Below are 16,648 nucleotides of genomic sequence, written 5' to 3' on the forward strand. Positions count from 1 at the left end.
CGGAAGGGAGGAAAACACGGCCGACGCAAACCCACCAAATGTACGTCCAACCAGCACATATTCGAACAGAGAAGACAGCGGAAGTCTAAGAGCAACCGAGGAGTCCCCAGACGGAATGGAACAAAGGACCCCCAGCGCAAACCCTCCCAAGTCACGTCCAGCCAATACCCATCCGAACGTGACAGTATACGGAATACCAACCCAAACGACACGCTCAAGAAGGAACATAAAACCACCGGCAAGAAATCCGAACGAATGGTGAACAGTTCCAAAGGCCGGAAAAAGGAAGATGTTAGATTAGATATAGATAAGCGTAAAACATATCTAATAAAAAGCAATATATGTTAGATTAAAAAACATTATGTAAAGTATATAACCGCGACGACAACAAAACTCTTATCACTTCTTGTTGGGATATTCTTATGACGAGTCAATAAACTATGATTTAAACGACCGGCTAGTTACTTATTACAGTTGTCACGCGTCAAGTTCTTCACATCGCGAGCACAGTCTATTATATTTGTGCTCCGCATAGGAAGTGTCTCGAAATTTTGCTAGCTGAAAGGCTAGATGTTATGCGATTGATCGTAGCTGGTTTATATTTCAATATGTCGGTAAAATCGGAATCAATTTTGATTTTTAAAATCATTTGAAGTTATTTCCTGAATGTTTCACTATGCAGATAGGTCTTATAAATAGTAGAAGAATCGACTCGAATGATTAAATAGGAATAGAATGATTATCCCTGCCTTCCACTGAGCATTGATATTATCATATTTAAATGACTAGATTTCATTAAATGTTCATTAAACACGCACGTTGTAGCCAAGTAAACTATCCCTCAGTAATTCCAGAAAGATTATCGACTAAAATCAAATCCCCTTTCATTGTTCCAGTTCCTAAAATTTCCAGACATATTGGCCCTTTTTAAAACTTCCTGACTTTCCCTGTCGATTTCGGTCCATTTTGAAATTCCCCGATTTTTTGGCTGAGTTTAAATTCTCCGACTTTCTTAGCTGAATTTAAATTCCCCGAAATTTTTGCCTCATTTTAAGTTCCCTGTTTTTTCCAGATTTTTTTGAAATAAATTAAAGAGTGCATTTGAAAATTAAATAAAGCGTGAGTATGTAACTTAATTGCGTACCTAATCTTAATATAATTAAATAATAAAATGTTAAAACATACGGTTGTTAGTAGTGTTGCTAATTTTCCGGAAAAATAAAACGCGGATTTTCCAAAAAAATTATACATCATAGACTTCTGACTGAACTCACTAGGCCTACAACCGTCCCCTCGCGCTTTTATTATGATTTTAAAAGGGCTTCACCCTAAAAGAAATATACTATCTGATGGGCTGATGGAGTTCACCAAATACAAAATATTTTCAGTCAGAAGTCTATGACTTATATATATATATTTTTTAAATCCAATCATTGATAGCTAACTCTGGCTTTTTTATTTTTCCGTATAGCGGAAACTTTTCCGGAAAATTAACAACAATATTAAAACATCGGTAGTGCGGTGCTATATTGACGATAGGGAATGAATTGCTCTTATTTGCACAAAAAACGCCAGAAATAGTTCCTCTACTGGGGGAGCGTTTGTAGTTGAGATACTGAAATTCCACCATTAGGGGGATGACACCGAGGTTAGAGGTATAAGCCTATGACGTTGTAAGGACGGGTTTTTCCACCCCCTATTTATTGTAAATTACGTAGCAAGTTAATCTTTATAATGTTATGGGTTTTCAAAACATTCAAACATGTTTTTGTTTTGAAAATATTTTTAAAATGACATGGTCTTTACTTATAAAAAAATTTGAAATATTTACCAAAAGCCAAAAGTTTGTATCCCTCTTTTCTTCAAGATTCTTATCTACTGCTTGAAATGGCTTTTTATTATTGCACCAAACCAGTTACTTTTAGAGTGTGTCAGAAAACAGAAATATAATCAGTATTTAGGTATAAATATTAGGGTATTTATTAAAGCATAGTACCGTAGTCGATGTTTCATTACGCTAAAATAAAATAATAACTTCATTTAAAATTTTGCCAATAGCTGTTACATATAAATTTATTTAAGACCTAAAAACAATATCAGAATGAGCGGAAGTTTAAGTAGAAAGAGATATCGGGAGTATTTAAGGGCTGACTCTAAAAGTATAACAAAAAGATCTCGAACACGAAATAAAAATAAATACGGAACTTACAAAGATAAAAATTCTGACGAAAAACTCGGACCCGAGAATGAAAACCTTAATTCTTTAAATTTAAGCTCTGAATCTGATTCTGATAATAGTGATAACTCGAACGAAATTTACAATGACAATGACACTAATTCAGAAGAGTCACAACCAAATAATAGGAACAATTCTACAGGGCCGGTAGGCCCTTGTAGATATGACTTGACACCCTTTTGTAACGTTAAAGCAAAATTCACATGCTTTTACTAAATTTCTTATGGAGATTAACATGGCGTTTTTCGTGATTTACCCCCACCGCGAACAGAAAAACTACAGCGAAGTTTTTTTTCGGAATACTCTTGAATTAACAATTAATAGAGATGGACCGATACCAGTTTAAACCGATACCGATATGATCCGATACTTGGGAAACCGATACGTACCGATACCGATATTTTACCCGATCCTTCGATTAAACCGATATGAAACCGGTACCGATATGGTATCGGTATCGGCCCATCTCTATAGATGATTATCGATCCAATTTCGGTACTTGAAACTATAAAACTGGCTTTTCATACGAAAAACCCATTTTAGACACTAGTTACGTTATCCAAAAATAGATGAAAAACTGTGCTGTCAACATAAGTATTTATTTTCGTCAAAAAATATCGGGTAGAAATATCGGTTCATTTTTAACCGATACCGATATATCGGTTAAAGCCAAATATCGGTACTGATACCGATATGGTATCGGTATCGGCCCATCTCTAACAATTAAGTATTCAAGGTGTGCTATCGGCTAGTTTAATTTAAATCAATTAACTCTAAGTATTTTAATTTTAGTTAATTCTGAAAGTACGTCAAAAATTACTTTTGGGTCAGACTATCTAGCAGTAGACGCTGACAAATTACTTTGGTATTTCATCCGAGCTTGAGCACCTTTATATGTATTTTCTAATTAACTGTAGCACCCTTAATAAGAAATGCGTCGTTATCAGGTCGAAGTTTCGTCTAGAAAAGTAATTCAGGTAAATAATTACTGTTAACAGAGGTTTTTATATCATTTAAAGGGCCTAACAAATAATGAAACCCTGTATACCTCATACGTAACCCTCCGTTTCCAACGTGGTTACGTTGAGAGAATCTGTGCAGATATAAACATGGAAATTCCTCTACATTGGTTTAGTTTAAGGAAATATATCACACATCTTCACAATTAGTAGCATTTTAGTGAGATTAACAAATAATGAAACCCTGTAATCCTGTATACCTCCTATATTTGTTGGTAGCAGAAAACGAAGCAGACTGCGTATTTTTGTAATACAGAGCTGGAAATTAGCTTTTTTATCTTTAAAGGGGAAAGACACTATAAGGACTATATTACATAGACAAACTAAAATACAACTTAAGCCTTGGCCGTAAAGAACGGTCAAAAACTTACTTTAAGGCAAAATTGAAGAATACCACCTGCTCCTATTTTTTTTCCGATGTAGTTTGATATGAGACAAAATATCGTGTTAAAATTTTTCGGCGCAAATAAAGAGAAGACTAAAAAAAAATCGATTTTTAGGGTGGCAGTTTCAAAAAGAGGGTAGGATTGCACTTTGCGATACCCCATCAACTAACTTGGGGGCAAATGGTTTTCTTGGAGAAGGAATTCACAAATACATGTGAAAATGGTTTTAAACTAAGAAAACCATATGCTATCCACCTTTTCCAGAAATTTTCAGGTGTTATTAGTTTCTCTTTTTCTTTTGCCTTATCTTTTTACCTGTTCCCTGTCTTTTTTTCACACATTGGTGTCAAAATGGTTTTCGACCAAGAAAACCATATGCACCCTCCTTTTCCAGAAATTATCAGATGTTTTCAGTTTCTCATTTTCTTTTGCCTTATCTTTTTACCTGTTTCCTGTCTTTTTTCACACATTGGTGTTAAGTACGCCTCTAAAATGTTAAGAAAATTTCTGAAACATTCATTTCTCCTCAAAATTTCGGGCGCACAGTCAGACATAAATTTACAAAAATATTTCAATTTAAAAAAAAATGTCGAGTTCTTCGGAGACATCTTCATCTTCGGAGGAAGAAGTTTTGGTGCCCGAAGCAGAACTTATAACTGCTTTTGAAATACATGATATGTGTAAAAAGAAAACGGATGTTATACAGTGGTTAAAAGAAAAAAATTAATCGCTAATTCACGATTGTGCAGCGTTTGCAATGAACCCATGGTATTTTCCGTTAGGGAAAATAGCATCGATGAACATGTTTGGCGATGCCAAAGAAAAAGAAAAGTTGAAAAAAAGAAGGAGAAAAAGGTGTGCATCACCGAGATTACGATAAGGAAAAACTCTTTCTTTGAGAAATCAAAGTTAAATTTTAGAGAAATTCTTTTAATCGCGCATTATTATGTGTACAACGTCAGCCCGCAGACGTATGTGTCCCGAGAGCTTTACGTCTCGACGAAGAGTCTTGTGGACTGGCAAAATTTTTGTCGAGAAGTCGCGTATGACGCGGTCTTTCGCCGGAACGAAGTGATTGGTGGTGTTGGGAAAACAGTGGAAGTAGATGAATCCAAATTTGGAAAAAGGAAGTACAATAGAGGGAAAAGAGTGGAGGGACAGTGGGTCCTAGGAGGAGTAGAGAGGGAATCTGGCAAATTTTTTATGGTGCCAGTGGAAAAAAGAGACGCCGAGACACTGGTTCCGATACTGAAGAACTGGATCCTTCCTGGTACTACAATCCACACGGATTGTTGGAAATCCTACGATAAATTGGACCAGGAAGGATTCCAGCATTACACAGTGAACCATTCGAAAAACTTCAAAGATCCAGTGTCCGGCGTACACACGAATAAAATTGAAGGCGCTTGGGCGCATGCAAAAGCCTCAATGCCAAGAGGAGGCCGAAGGAAACACTTTTACTTTGTCTATTTTGCAATGTATATGTTCCGGATGTGGGCGCGTAGAGAAAAAAAATGCCTTTTTGGCTTTTTTGGAGGCCGCCGCCCTTTTATACGATCCCTCAAAGCAATCCGAAGATGAAGAAGCTGCAGGCCCAGCTCCAAAGGAGTAACTTTTAAACCTCTACTTTTAATTTAAATTTAAAAAAAAAAATTCTCATCAAAACAAAAAAGCATTTTTCTCGTCAATTCTTTGGTTTTTCTTAATAAATTTTGTTTAAATTGCCTTAAATCTCATTTATTTCGTTGTCTACGTTAGATTAGGTTAGGTTAGGTTAGGTTAGGTTCCTCTTTTTGGTAGGATTGCACTTTGCGATACCCCATCAACTAACAATTGTTTCTGACTAATTAAACCACGGGGAGTTCGAAAAAAATAGCAAAAAAATTCTAAGCCCGCCGCAAGTTGGTCCCAAATCTTTTTGAAAATTTTAAAATTGCATGTTCTTACCACCATTAAGACCGCAACTAACTAAATGTAAACATCAGTATTTAGGAAAAGGCATAATATTATTTGGGAAGTAAATGAAGATAAAAAAACAAAATTTTGGAAAAGGCGTAATATTATTTGGGAGGTAAATAAAGATAAACAATAATATTTTGGAAAAGGCGTAGTATTATTTGGAGGTAAAATATTAGTTTGGAAGCAAATAAAGATAAACAACAATATTTTGGAAAAGGTGTGATATTATTTGAAAAACTAAATAAATGTATACAATATTTTGGAAAGGCATAATAGTGTTTGAGAAGTAAATGAAGCATTTTTCTGAAATATTTTTCCCAAATACAATTACTCCTTTTCCAAAGTTTTATGTTTATCTTCATTTACTTCCTAAATAATATTACGCCTTTTCCAAAATATTCTTCTTTGGCTTCATTTACTTCTAAACTAATATTTTACCTTTTCCAAAATAATTATTGAATCCTTGTTATAATGTTTATCCCCCTCCTGTAATTTTTCAAGATTGAGTGCAGAACGCGTTTAGGCGCGCAGCGGTCTTAATGGTGGTAAGTACATGCAATTTTAAAATTTAAAAAAAAATTTTGACTAACTTGCGGCGGGTTTAGAATTTTTTCACTATTTGTTTCGAACTCCCCGTGGTCTAATTAGTCAGAAACCATAGTTAGTTGATGGGGTATCGCAAAGTGCAATCCTACCCTCTTTTTGAAACTGCCACCCTAAAAATCGATTTTTTTAGTCTTCTCTTTATTTGCGCCGAAAAATTTTAACACGATATTTTTTCTCATAACAAACTACATCGGAAAAAAAATAGGAGCAGGTGGTATTCTTCAATTTTGCCTTAAAGTAAGTTTTTGACCGTTCTTTACGGCCAAGGCTTAAGTTGTATTTTAGTTTGTCTATGTAATATAGTCCTTATAGTGTCTTTCCCCTTTAAAGATAAAAAAGCTAATTTCCAGCTCTGTATTACAAAAATACGCAGTCTGCTTCGTTTTCTGCTACCAACAAATATAGGAGGTATACAGGATTACAGGGTTTCATTATTTGTTAATCTCACTAAAATGCTACTAATTGTGAAGATGTGTGATATATTTCCTTAAACTAAACCAATGTAGAGGAATTTCCATGTTTATATCTGCACAGATTCTCTCAACGTAACCACGTTGGAAACGGAGGGTTACGTATGAGGTATACAGGGTTTCATTATTTGTTAGGCCCTTTAAATGATATAAAAACCTCTGTTAACAGTAATTATTTACCTGAATTACTTTTCTAGACGAAAATTCGACCTGATAACGACGCATTTCTTATTAAGGGTGCTACAGTTAATTAGAAAATACATATAAAGGTGCTCAAGCTCGGATGAAATACCAAAGTAATTTGTCAGCGTCTACTGCTAGATAGTCTGACCCAAAAGTAATTTTTGACGTACTTTCAGAATTAACTAAAATTAAAATACTTAGAGTTAATTGATTTAAATTAAACTAGCCGATAGCACACCTTGAATACTTAATTGTTAGAGATGGGCCGATACCGATACCATATCGGTATCAGTACCGATATTTGGCTTTAACCGATATATCGGTATCGGTTAAAAATGAACCGATATTTCTACCCGATATTTTTTGACGAAAATAAATACTTATGTTGACAGCACAGTTTTTCATCTATTTTTGGATAACGTAACTAGTGTCTAAAATGGGTTTTTCGTATGAAAAGCCAGTTTTATAGTTTCAAGTACCGAAATTGGATCGATAATCATCTATAGAGATGGGCCGATACCGATACCATATCGGTACCGGTTTCATATCGGTTTAATCGAAGGATCGGGTAAAATATCGGTATCGGTACGTATCGGTTTCCCAAGTATCGGATCATATCGGTATCGGTTTAAACTGGTATCGGTCCATCTCTATTAATTGTTAATTCAAGAGTATTCCGAAAAAAAACTTCGCTGTAGTTTTTCTGTTCGCGGTGGGGGTAAATCACGAAAAACGCCATGTTAATCTCCATAAGAAATTTAGTAAAAGCATGTGAATTTTGCTTTAACGTTACAAAAGGGTGTCAAGTCATATCTACAAGGGCCTACCGGCCCTGTAGAATTGTCCAAGTCTCGCAGCTGGCTGCGTTTTTCATCGACCCACGAACCGAGTGATCCACCGCTTAGAGTCGTACATTTTTTTATTTTTCAGAAATTCAAACCCTTGATATAAAGCGCTTTCTGTTATGAAAGGCGGACGCTTGGTAACGCCCTATGATAGAGGTTATACGGATAGAGCCGGGAATTCACCGCGGTTTTCCGGGTAAACTCCCGAAATTGGAATCGATCGAGCTGCCGCGGAGTTGACTTCCGCGGTCCGAGCCCTCTATCTTCCATGCGCTCAGACACGAAAGATTCCACAATCGAGCAGTCTGGTCCGCCGAGATTTCTTAATTCCACCGGAGAGCGATTTCTACCCGTCGCGACCCGTCCGTTCGACGGCAATCACGACGCGACAAAGCCAGCCAGGGACTCCCGAAGGGAGCACCATGAGGGTTAATCCGAACTTCGGTCTGTACACCCGTTAATCACTCGTCGACGCCGTAAGAAAATTTTACGGCGCCGCTCGTGTCGTGAAGGCACTGCTATATCGCGAACGAAATTGCATCGTCGGTAGGTCGTGAACGGATTTACCGTCGAACCCTTGCCGGTGGGGGTTTCGGGTAAAGAACGCAACGAAACGTTCTTTACGGCGACGAAACCCTTCTTCCTAAGAAGATTAAAAAAAGTTTTTTCGCCGAGTAACTCGTTTTCATAAAAACTCGTACCCATACAATGGCTTACGCCAGTTAAACCTTTTCGGAAGCGCAATTTTTCGATAATGATCCTTCCGCAGGTTCACCTACGGAAACCTTGTTACGACTTTTACTTCCTCTAAATGATCAAGTTTGGTCATCTTTCCGGTACGTCGGTGCGACCCGAAAGCCGCTCCGAGCACCAGTCCGAAGACCTCACTATATCGTTCATTCGGTAGTAGCAACGGGCGGTGTGTACAAAGGGCAGGGACGTAATCAAGACGACCTTATGACTGGCGCTTACTGGGAATTCCTCGTTCAAGGGGGACAATTACAAGCCCCTATCCCTATCACGAAGGAGGTTCATCGGGTTACCCAGTCCTGCCGGATAGGGGTAAACACACGCTGATTTCTTCAGTGTAGCGCGCGTGCGGCCCCGGACATCTAAGGGCATAACATACCTGTTATTGCTCTGTTTCGTGCGGCTAAACGCCGCTTGTCCCTCTAAGAAGGAAGACCAACACATTTGATCGGTCGCCTATTTAGTAGGCTAGAGTCTCGTTCGTTATCGGAATTAACCAGACAAATCGCTCCACCAACTAAGAACGGCCATGCACCACCTACCGAATCAAGAAAGTGCTTTTAATCTGTCAATCCTTCCGTTGCCGGGTACGTTTTCCCGTGTTGAGTCAAATTAAACCGCAGGCTCCACTCCTGGTGGTGCCTTTCCGTCAATTCCTTTAAGTTTCAGCTTTGCAACCATACTTCCCCCGGAACCCACAAACTTTGGTTTCCCGGAAGCTGCCCGCCCAGTCAATTGAGTAACTCAGGCGGATCGCTGGTTGGCATCGTTTATGGTTAGATTTAGGGCGGTATCTGATCGCCTTCGAACCTCTAACTTTCGTTCTTGATTAATGCAAACATTATTGGCAAATGCTTTCGCTGTAGTTCGTCTTGCGACGGTCCAAGAATTTCACCTCTAGCGTCGCAATACGAATGCCCCCGTCTGTCCCTTTTAATCATTACCTCGTGTTCCGAAAACCAATACAATAGAACTCGAAATCCTCTTTCATTATTCCATTCACCATTATTCAGGCGGGACGCCTGCTTTGGGCACTCCAATTTTTTTCAAAGTAATCGTGTCGGGCACCTACGACACTCAATGAAGAGCACCGAAGGAAAACCGACAGGATGTTCAGGCCAGGCAGTAACCGCCGGAGCGGATCGCCTGTCTGGAAGTGGGATTCAACTACGAGCTTTTTAACCGCAACAAATTTAATATACGCTATTGGAGCTGGAATTACCGCGGCTGCTGGCACCAGACTTGCCCTCCAATGGATCCTCGTTAAAGGATTTTCAGTGTACTCATTCCAATTACGGGGCCTCAAAAGAGTCCCGTATTGTTATTTTTCGTCACTACCTCCCCGTGCCGGGAGTGGGTAATTTGCCCGCCTGCTGGCTTCCCTGATTCCCCGTTACCCGTTACGACCATGGTTGGCGCGTAGCCTACTATCGAAAGTTAATAAGGCAGACACTTGAAAGAAACATCGCCGATACGATATCGTGCGATTTGCCCAAAGTTATCCAGAATCGCCATGGTAAGCGGGCCGAAGACCGATTGGTTTTGGTCTAATAAAAGCGCCCCTTCCCTAAGGTCGGGGCTTTGCTGCATGTATTAGCTCTAGAATTACCACAGTTATTCAAGTAAAAAAGTACGATCCAAGAAACCATAACTGATTTAATGAGCCATTCGCGGTTTCACCTTATTTCGGCATGTACTTAGACATGCATGGCTTAGTCTTTGAGACAAGCATATGACTACTGGCAGGATCAACCAGGTAACAACAAATAACGTTGCCGTCAGTTGACGCCAGTCCCGCGCTACGACCGGCCCCATTAAGTACCGACGAGCTTGGTTAAAGGCGTCGTAAAACCACCGCTTGAAGCGGACGGTTCCAACTTTATCGACGTTAAAACGAGAAGCCAGAACCCTCTCGGGAACGGTTTTCTTCGCTTCTGTTTCTCGATTCATTCACCCGAGGCAATATATTTCAATCGCCGTGTTCAAGCGTGAACGCTGAGATACTTGGATTATTGCACTTTACGAGACAAACTCACCATCGAATAGCAATTATTACCAATTGGCCCACCAACGTCGCACCTCCGTTACGAGGACGATCTGGGACTAGATGATAAAATTATCGCTTCGATCGACGGCCGAAAGTCGGCTAGACTTTCGTACTCGCCAGAAGCTCCGGAAGACGTGACGTGTTTCTTTGTCTTTCAATTATCACAAATTGATGCTTGAAATTGTAGAGACAATTTTCTTCAATTGATGATTTAAATTGAAACACTATAAACGAAAACGCTCCACAATAGTAGTGTAGAACAAAAGTATTAAGGAAAACTTACCAATTCGGGATTTTTGAAATTTTTAACATTCCAATCATTTTTCCTTAAGTCCGTTAAAAACATGAACTCACTAACGATAAACAAATTTAATTGACTCTCTTTTTTCAATATGCGAAGGGAAGAAGGAGGGAGGGAGAGAGGGTGGGTTGGTGGTAGGGAGGGGGGTGTTAGTGGAGTGCGGGGTTAATATAAGCTAACGGAATGAAGTTAAACTTTCATTGACAGTGTTTTTTGGTGAGGACGGCTTACCCACATTACCGCACTATTCTTAATTAACGCCCTATTCCGAGTCCGAAAACTAAAATAAATAGTTATGATAGCATCAGTTAGAGAATAACAGTTACATTGCTTTAAGTTATGCTAATATTCAGGAAGTATTTCTGCGTTCACGTTGCTTGATTCATGAAAGTTTGGGTTACCTAAAAATATATATATATATATTTAATATAGAATAGAATAGAATAGAAAAGTTTGTTTATTGTGCATAGAAAGAATCTTGGCAGATTCATGAGAATATACACTTTTGTTTTTCCATAAAGACATAATAATATGTACAACCAGAAATGAATAAGAACAATGAAGTATCATGTAAATATCCTAATCCAAATTCGTTTAAAGCTATAAATTCAATGAGTTTATGTTTGTCGATTTAGTGTGAAAGATATCAATGGATTTGCCATATTTATCGCTAGTTAATTGCATCCTAACGATGGGATTTAGTGTTTTATAAATATTGTAAAAGGTATCAGTTCTTCTTAGAAATTTTGGCACTCGAAAATTAAGTTCATTTGTAAGCTCGGGTAATGAAATAATATTGTTAATAAGTTTCCATAAAAAAGTAATTTCTATAGAGTCGGATAGAGCCGTTATGGTTTTGAGATTTAAAGAATCTAAGATGTCTTTATAAATATAAGGCACCTGGCGCATGAAATGTGTATGAATGTACTCCACAAATTTATGTTGAACCCCTTCTATTTTTTCCATGAGATAATTGCTGCAACCTCTCCAAACAACAGCGCCATAGATTAACCTTGAACGCAGTAGACTTATGTATAGTAATCTGAAATGGGCCTGTGACTTCATACCGCGTGATAATTTAAGTGCAACTGCTAGTGTACGTCGGCTACGGTTAACGCAGGAGTGGATCTGTTCCCTAAATAATAATTTGTTGTCAAATATTATCCCAAGGTCTTTTTGAATTGATTTTTGGGGAATTGAAGATTGTGCAACCGAGTAGGATGATAGTATAAGCTTTGAGAAATTATAGCTATTTTATTAAGAAATTATTAAGAAAACTAAAGATGTTTTAGCTATTGTATTGAGAAAATCTTAAGAAAACGTTGAGATATTATAGCTATTTAATTGAGAAATGATTAAGAAAACTTTGAGATATTACTGTGAGTTTAGAAAGAAATGATTAAGAAACTTTTGAGATATTTTAGCTATTCTACTGAGAAACTATTAAGAAAACTTTGAGAGGTTACTGTGAGTTTATAAAGAAATTACTAAGAAAACTTATGGAGTGATTTTATTAAGAAACATTTAAATTGTAAAATAATTTATTTCTTATTAGAAAACATCTGTCTTAAATATATATTTAAAACAAAAATTAACTCAGTAAATTGTCAATTTTTTCTGTATTGTCAATGTCATCTTCTCTATTAATAGCGTCTTCTGCAACTTCAGCTGACGGAGGGTTGGTAAAATTATTTGTAGTAGTGGTTTCAGTTTTGTCATGTTTATAAGTGATTTCTTTCAGTTTATCTTGAATGGTCTTTTTCATTTTACTGGCTGGGACTTGACTATTTTTTTGGCAATATAACCTAGAAAAGGTTTAAACATTTTAAAATCTTCAATATAGCGGTCGTTGTACCCTTTAAAGTGATAATGAAATGAGCAAATGAAACATCTTACTTATAATGCTGTTCGATTTGACAGGATCAAGTTTTTTTTTTGGCTGGTTTATCTGGGTATGCGTTACATTGTTTTCCACTTAATGAAGTATTGATGAGATCCGCTTCGTAAAAGACGCACAATAATAGATTTCGGGCAAAAAAGCACGCATTTCCATTGGCCGAAAACTCTGCCATCGTTAAATCAGTTTTTTAAACCATAACCTGGTTTCCCAGATCAACCTTATCAAATCTAATATTAATTATAAGACCTATGAAAGATTCAAGCAATATCCAAGAATGATTTAAAAAATCAAAATATATATTCAGATTTTACAGATAAAACGAAATTTGAACTTTCGACCATTCTTGTTTCGCCCTGCCTTTCATCTAACCTAATTTTCGTGGCATGCTCGTTGTCACGCGTCAAGTTCTTCACATCGCGAGCACAGTCTATTATACTCGCGCTATATTTGTGCTCCGCATAGGAAGTGTCTCGAAATTTTGCTAGCTGAAAGGCTAGATGTTATGCGATTGATCGTAGCTGGTTTATATTTCAATATGTCGGTAAAATCGGAATCAATTTTGATTTTTAAAATCATTTGAAGTTATTTCCTGAATGTTTCACTATGCAGATAGGTCTTATAAATAGTAGAAGAATCGACTCGAATGATTAAATAGGATTAGAATGATTATCCCTGCCTTCCACTGAGCATTGATTATATCATATTTAAATGACTAGATTTCATTAAATGTTGATTAAACACGCACGTTGTAGCCAAGTAAACTACCCCCCAGTAATTCCAGAAAGATTATCGACTAAAATCAAATCCCCTGACATTGTTCCAGTTCCTAAAATTTCCAGACATATTGGCCCTTTTTAAAACTTCCTGACTTTCCCTGTCGATTTCGGTCCATTTTGAAATTCCCCGATTTTTTGGCTGAGTTTAAATTCTCCGACTTTCTTAGCTGAATTTAAATTCCCCGAAATTTTTGCCTCATTTTAAGTTCCCTGTTTTCTCCAAATTTTTTTGAAATAAATTAAAGAGTGCATTTGAAAACTAAATAAAGCGTGAGTATGTAACTTAATTGCGTACCTAATCTTAATATAATTAAATAATAAAATGTTAAAACATAGGGTTTTAAGTAGTGTTGCTAATTTTCCGGAAAAATAAAACGCGGATTTTCCAAAAAAATTATACATCATAGACTTCTGACTGAACTCACTAGGCCTAACACCGTCCCCTATGGCACGCCATTCAGGACACAATTATTGAAAATTTATTTTCTATAGAAGTATGCACTCTTTCTTTAAGTTTAAAAAACGCTTTCTTTAAGCTTGATATTAATTTACAATAACGTCAAAGCTATTTCATTAAGGTTATTAACCACTTTTCCTAAGCCTAAAACTCTTTCCTAAAGTAAGAAAATGACTTTCTATAAGGATGAAATTTATCTGTAAGATGTTTAAAACTATCCTATAAGTTAAAAGTAAGTTTTTATACGGTTAATTTAACCGTTATTAAGGTTGAAATTGACTCTTCTATAAGCTTGAAATATTTTCTTTCTCTTTGTTTGAAAAATTTCCTACTCTAAGCTTGAAAACTTCTTTCTCTAAGCTTGAAAACTTCTTTCTCTAAGCTTGAAAATTTCTTTCTCTAAGCTTGAAAATTTCTCTCTCTAAGCTTGAAAATTTCTCTCTCTAAGCTTGAAAACTTCTTTCTCTAAGTTTGAAAATTTCTTTCTCTAAGCTTGAAAATTTCTTTCTCTAAGCTTGAAAATTTCTTTCTCCAAGCTTGAAAATTTCTTTCTCCAAGCTTGAAAATTTCATTCTCTAAGCTTCAAAATTTCTTTCTCTAAGCTTGAAAATTTCTTTCTCTAAGCTTGAAAATTTCTTTCTCTAAGCTTGAAAATTTCTTTCTCTAAGCTTGAAAATTTCTTTCTCTAAGCTTGAAAATTTCTTTCTCTAAGCTTGAAAAGTTTCCTTCCCTAAGCTTGAAAAATTCTATCAAACGATTCTCAAATTTTAAAAACCACAAGCAGGAAAATAAGCCTTGCTGTAATGTTAAGGCACATCAGATTCTCTGCGCGTTATAGCCCCTTTTTAAAAGTTTGGGGAAAAATAGTCCAGAGTTAGACCACCTTGTTGCCTTCAGACGGAACACCCGCTGTGTGGTTCCAGTTCCAAGGACGTTAGATATGACTTCAAATAAAAGGAGTTTGGTGGACTGCAAAATTTGAAGCCCTATCTATAAGGTCTTTGCGTCCACATACCGCCCGGATGTTCCGTATCAACTCTAATTCAAGTAGATGATTTTGCGCCCCCACCTTTTTAAAAGGGTCTATTGGAAATTTTAAAAATTCCAAGGTGCGTGAGCATAGACGAGTGAGCGAAGACTTAATGCATATCATCTCTACTTGCCCCCCCCCCCGGCAACATTTTTTCGAATAAAACTTCTTAAAGGGAGGGTGAATAGTAAAATGAAGTAGTTTTTTTAATCGATTCTTCTACTAATCATAAGGCCAATCTGCATAGTGAAACAACGAGGAAATATCTCGGAATAATTTTAAAATTCAAATTAGTTTTGAAAATTGTAAATTTGCACCTCCGACCAACCGCGTAACGCTCTACCTTTTTGTTAACAAAATTCTCAGTGGCACAAGATATAGAGTGACTATATATCTCGCGCTAGTATTGTCACATGGCTCTCAATTTTTATCAAATCTCGCTAAATTTTATTCCATATAGAGCGTCTCGTACATTTTGTTAACAAGAAGGCAGGGCCTTACGCTTATGGTCGGATGTGCTGATTTGAAATAATTTTAAAAACAATTAGAGATATTTTCTGGATGTTATTCTAGGAAGATTTCTGTTATAATTTGCAGAAGAATCGATAAAAAAAATCACTTAATTTTTTTCCACCCTCCCTTTAATTGGTCATTCATTTAACGCGTTCTATGATAGAGCATTTAATATTAAGTGTAATCCCTTTTTTACAGTCAAAGGTGGATTGTGCTCACCTTTTGAGCTTGGTGAGACTGGTTCCGTTATTTTAATAATTTAGTTTAGTTTCAATTGACAATAACAATTTAAAATTTGCTACTTTTGCTACCATAAGTCCATTACTTAATTCCATATGGTATTAGGTAATGGACTTTTGCTGCTACCTTGAAGAAATACGACTCTTATATTATTTTTCAGTTTAAAGGCTAACTGCCTTCTTTTAATACTTTTATACTATTTCCCCAATAACTGATTATGATAGAGGTACCCAACAGAATTCACTCCACTTACCGTTCATACAAGTAGAGAATATTACAACACTAAAATTATATTCAATCTAAGATTCAATCCTTCCTAATGCAAATTAGTCGTGTTTAAATTCCATTTTACATTCATTATCGTAACAAGTAAGGAAAGATCAATTTTATGGATTTTTTCAGCTTATATTTACTTGGGTTAAATCCATTCTCATTGAAATGAAGTAAATTATATGCGTAATACCAATTTGACTTGGAATTTTCTGACTAAAGACCAATATAAAAAAATTTAAGAGCGTCACAACAAGGTACTAAGGTACCTCGAAACAAAAAGTAACAATCCAGATGAGAAACTTCCCCCATCTCTTAATTACGTAAGAATTCTTCTCATCTCCCTCTAGGATAAATAATCTTATGGCTATTTACTAGTTTTGCATTATAAAAACATATCGTCTGTTTCATTGTAATAATACTGCAGTATTAGACATGTCTAAACCGTAGAAAACTAAGCGAAACTAACCCATGCAATCTCTACCCGTGGGGAAGTTAACGGAAATTAGGAAAGTGACTAAAATTTAAGGTTTGGTTTTCCTCATAACGTGACTTATTGAATTTAGGATTTGTACTTGGTTCAGTCTGAGAATTTGACGCGTTTCTCTCCCTCTGTAGCATTTATTGCTACCAGGGGTAAATATCATTTTTTCATGAATA

At 36.5% G+C, this 16,648-nt stretch overlaps 1 non-coding gene across 1 annotated transcript; it reads right to left on the bottom strand.

The window, feature by feature from the left end:
• Positions 1 to 8,456: 8,456 nt before the first annotated feature.
• Positions 8,457 to 10,213, bottom strand: LOC149662021 (small subunit ribosomal RNA). The gene has a single exon (XR_016368745.1). It is a non-coding gene; the product is annotated as a small subunit ribosomal RNA (ribosomal RNA).
• Between the last annotated feature and the right edge of the window lie 6,435 nt (positions 10,214 to 16,648).

Source organism: Phalangium opilio, unplaced genomic scaffold, assembly GCF_054372755.1.
Source record: "Phalangium opilio isolate 3A_F unplaced genomic scaffold, DU_Popi_V2 ptg000064l_1, whole genome shotgun sequence".
NCBI lineage: Eukaryota > Metazoa > Arthropoda > Arachnida > Opiliones > Phalangiidae > Phalangium > Phalangium opilio.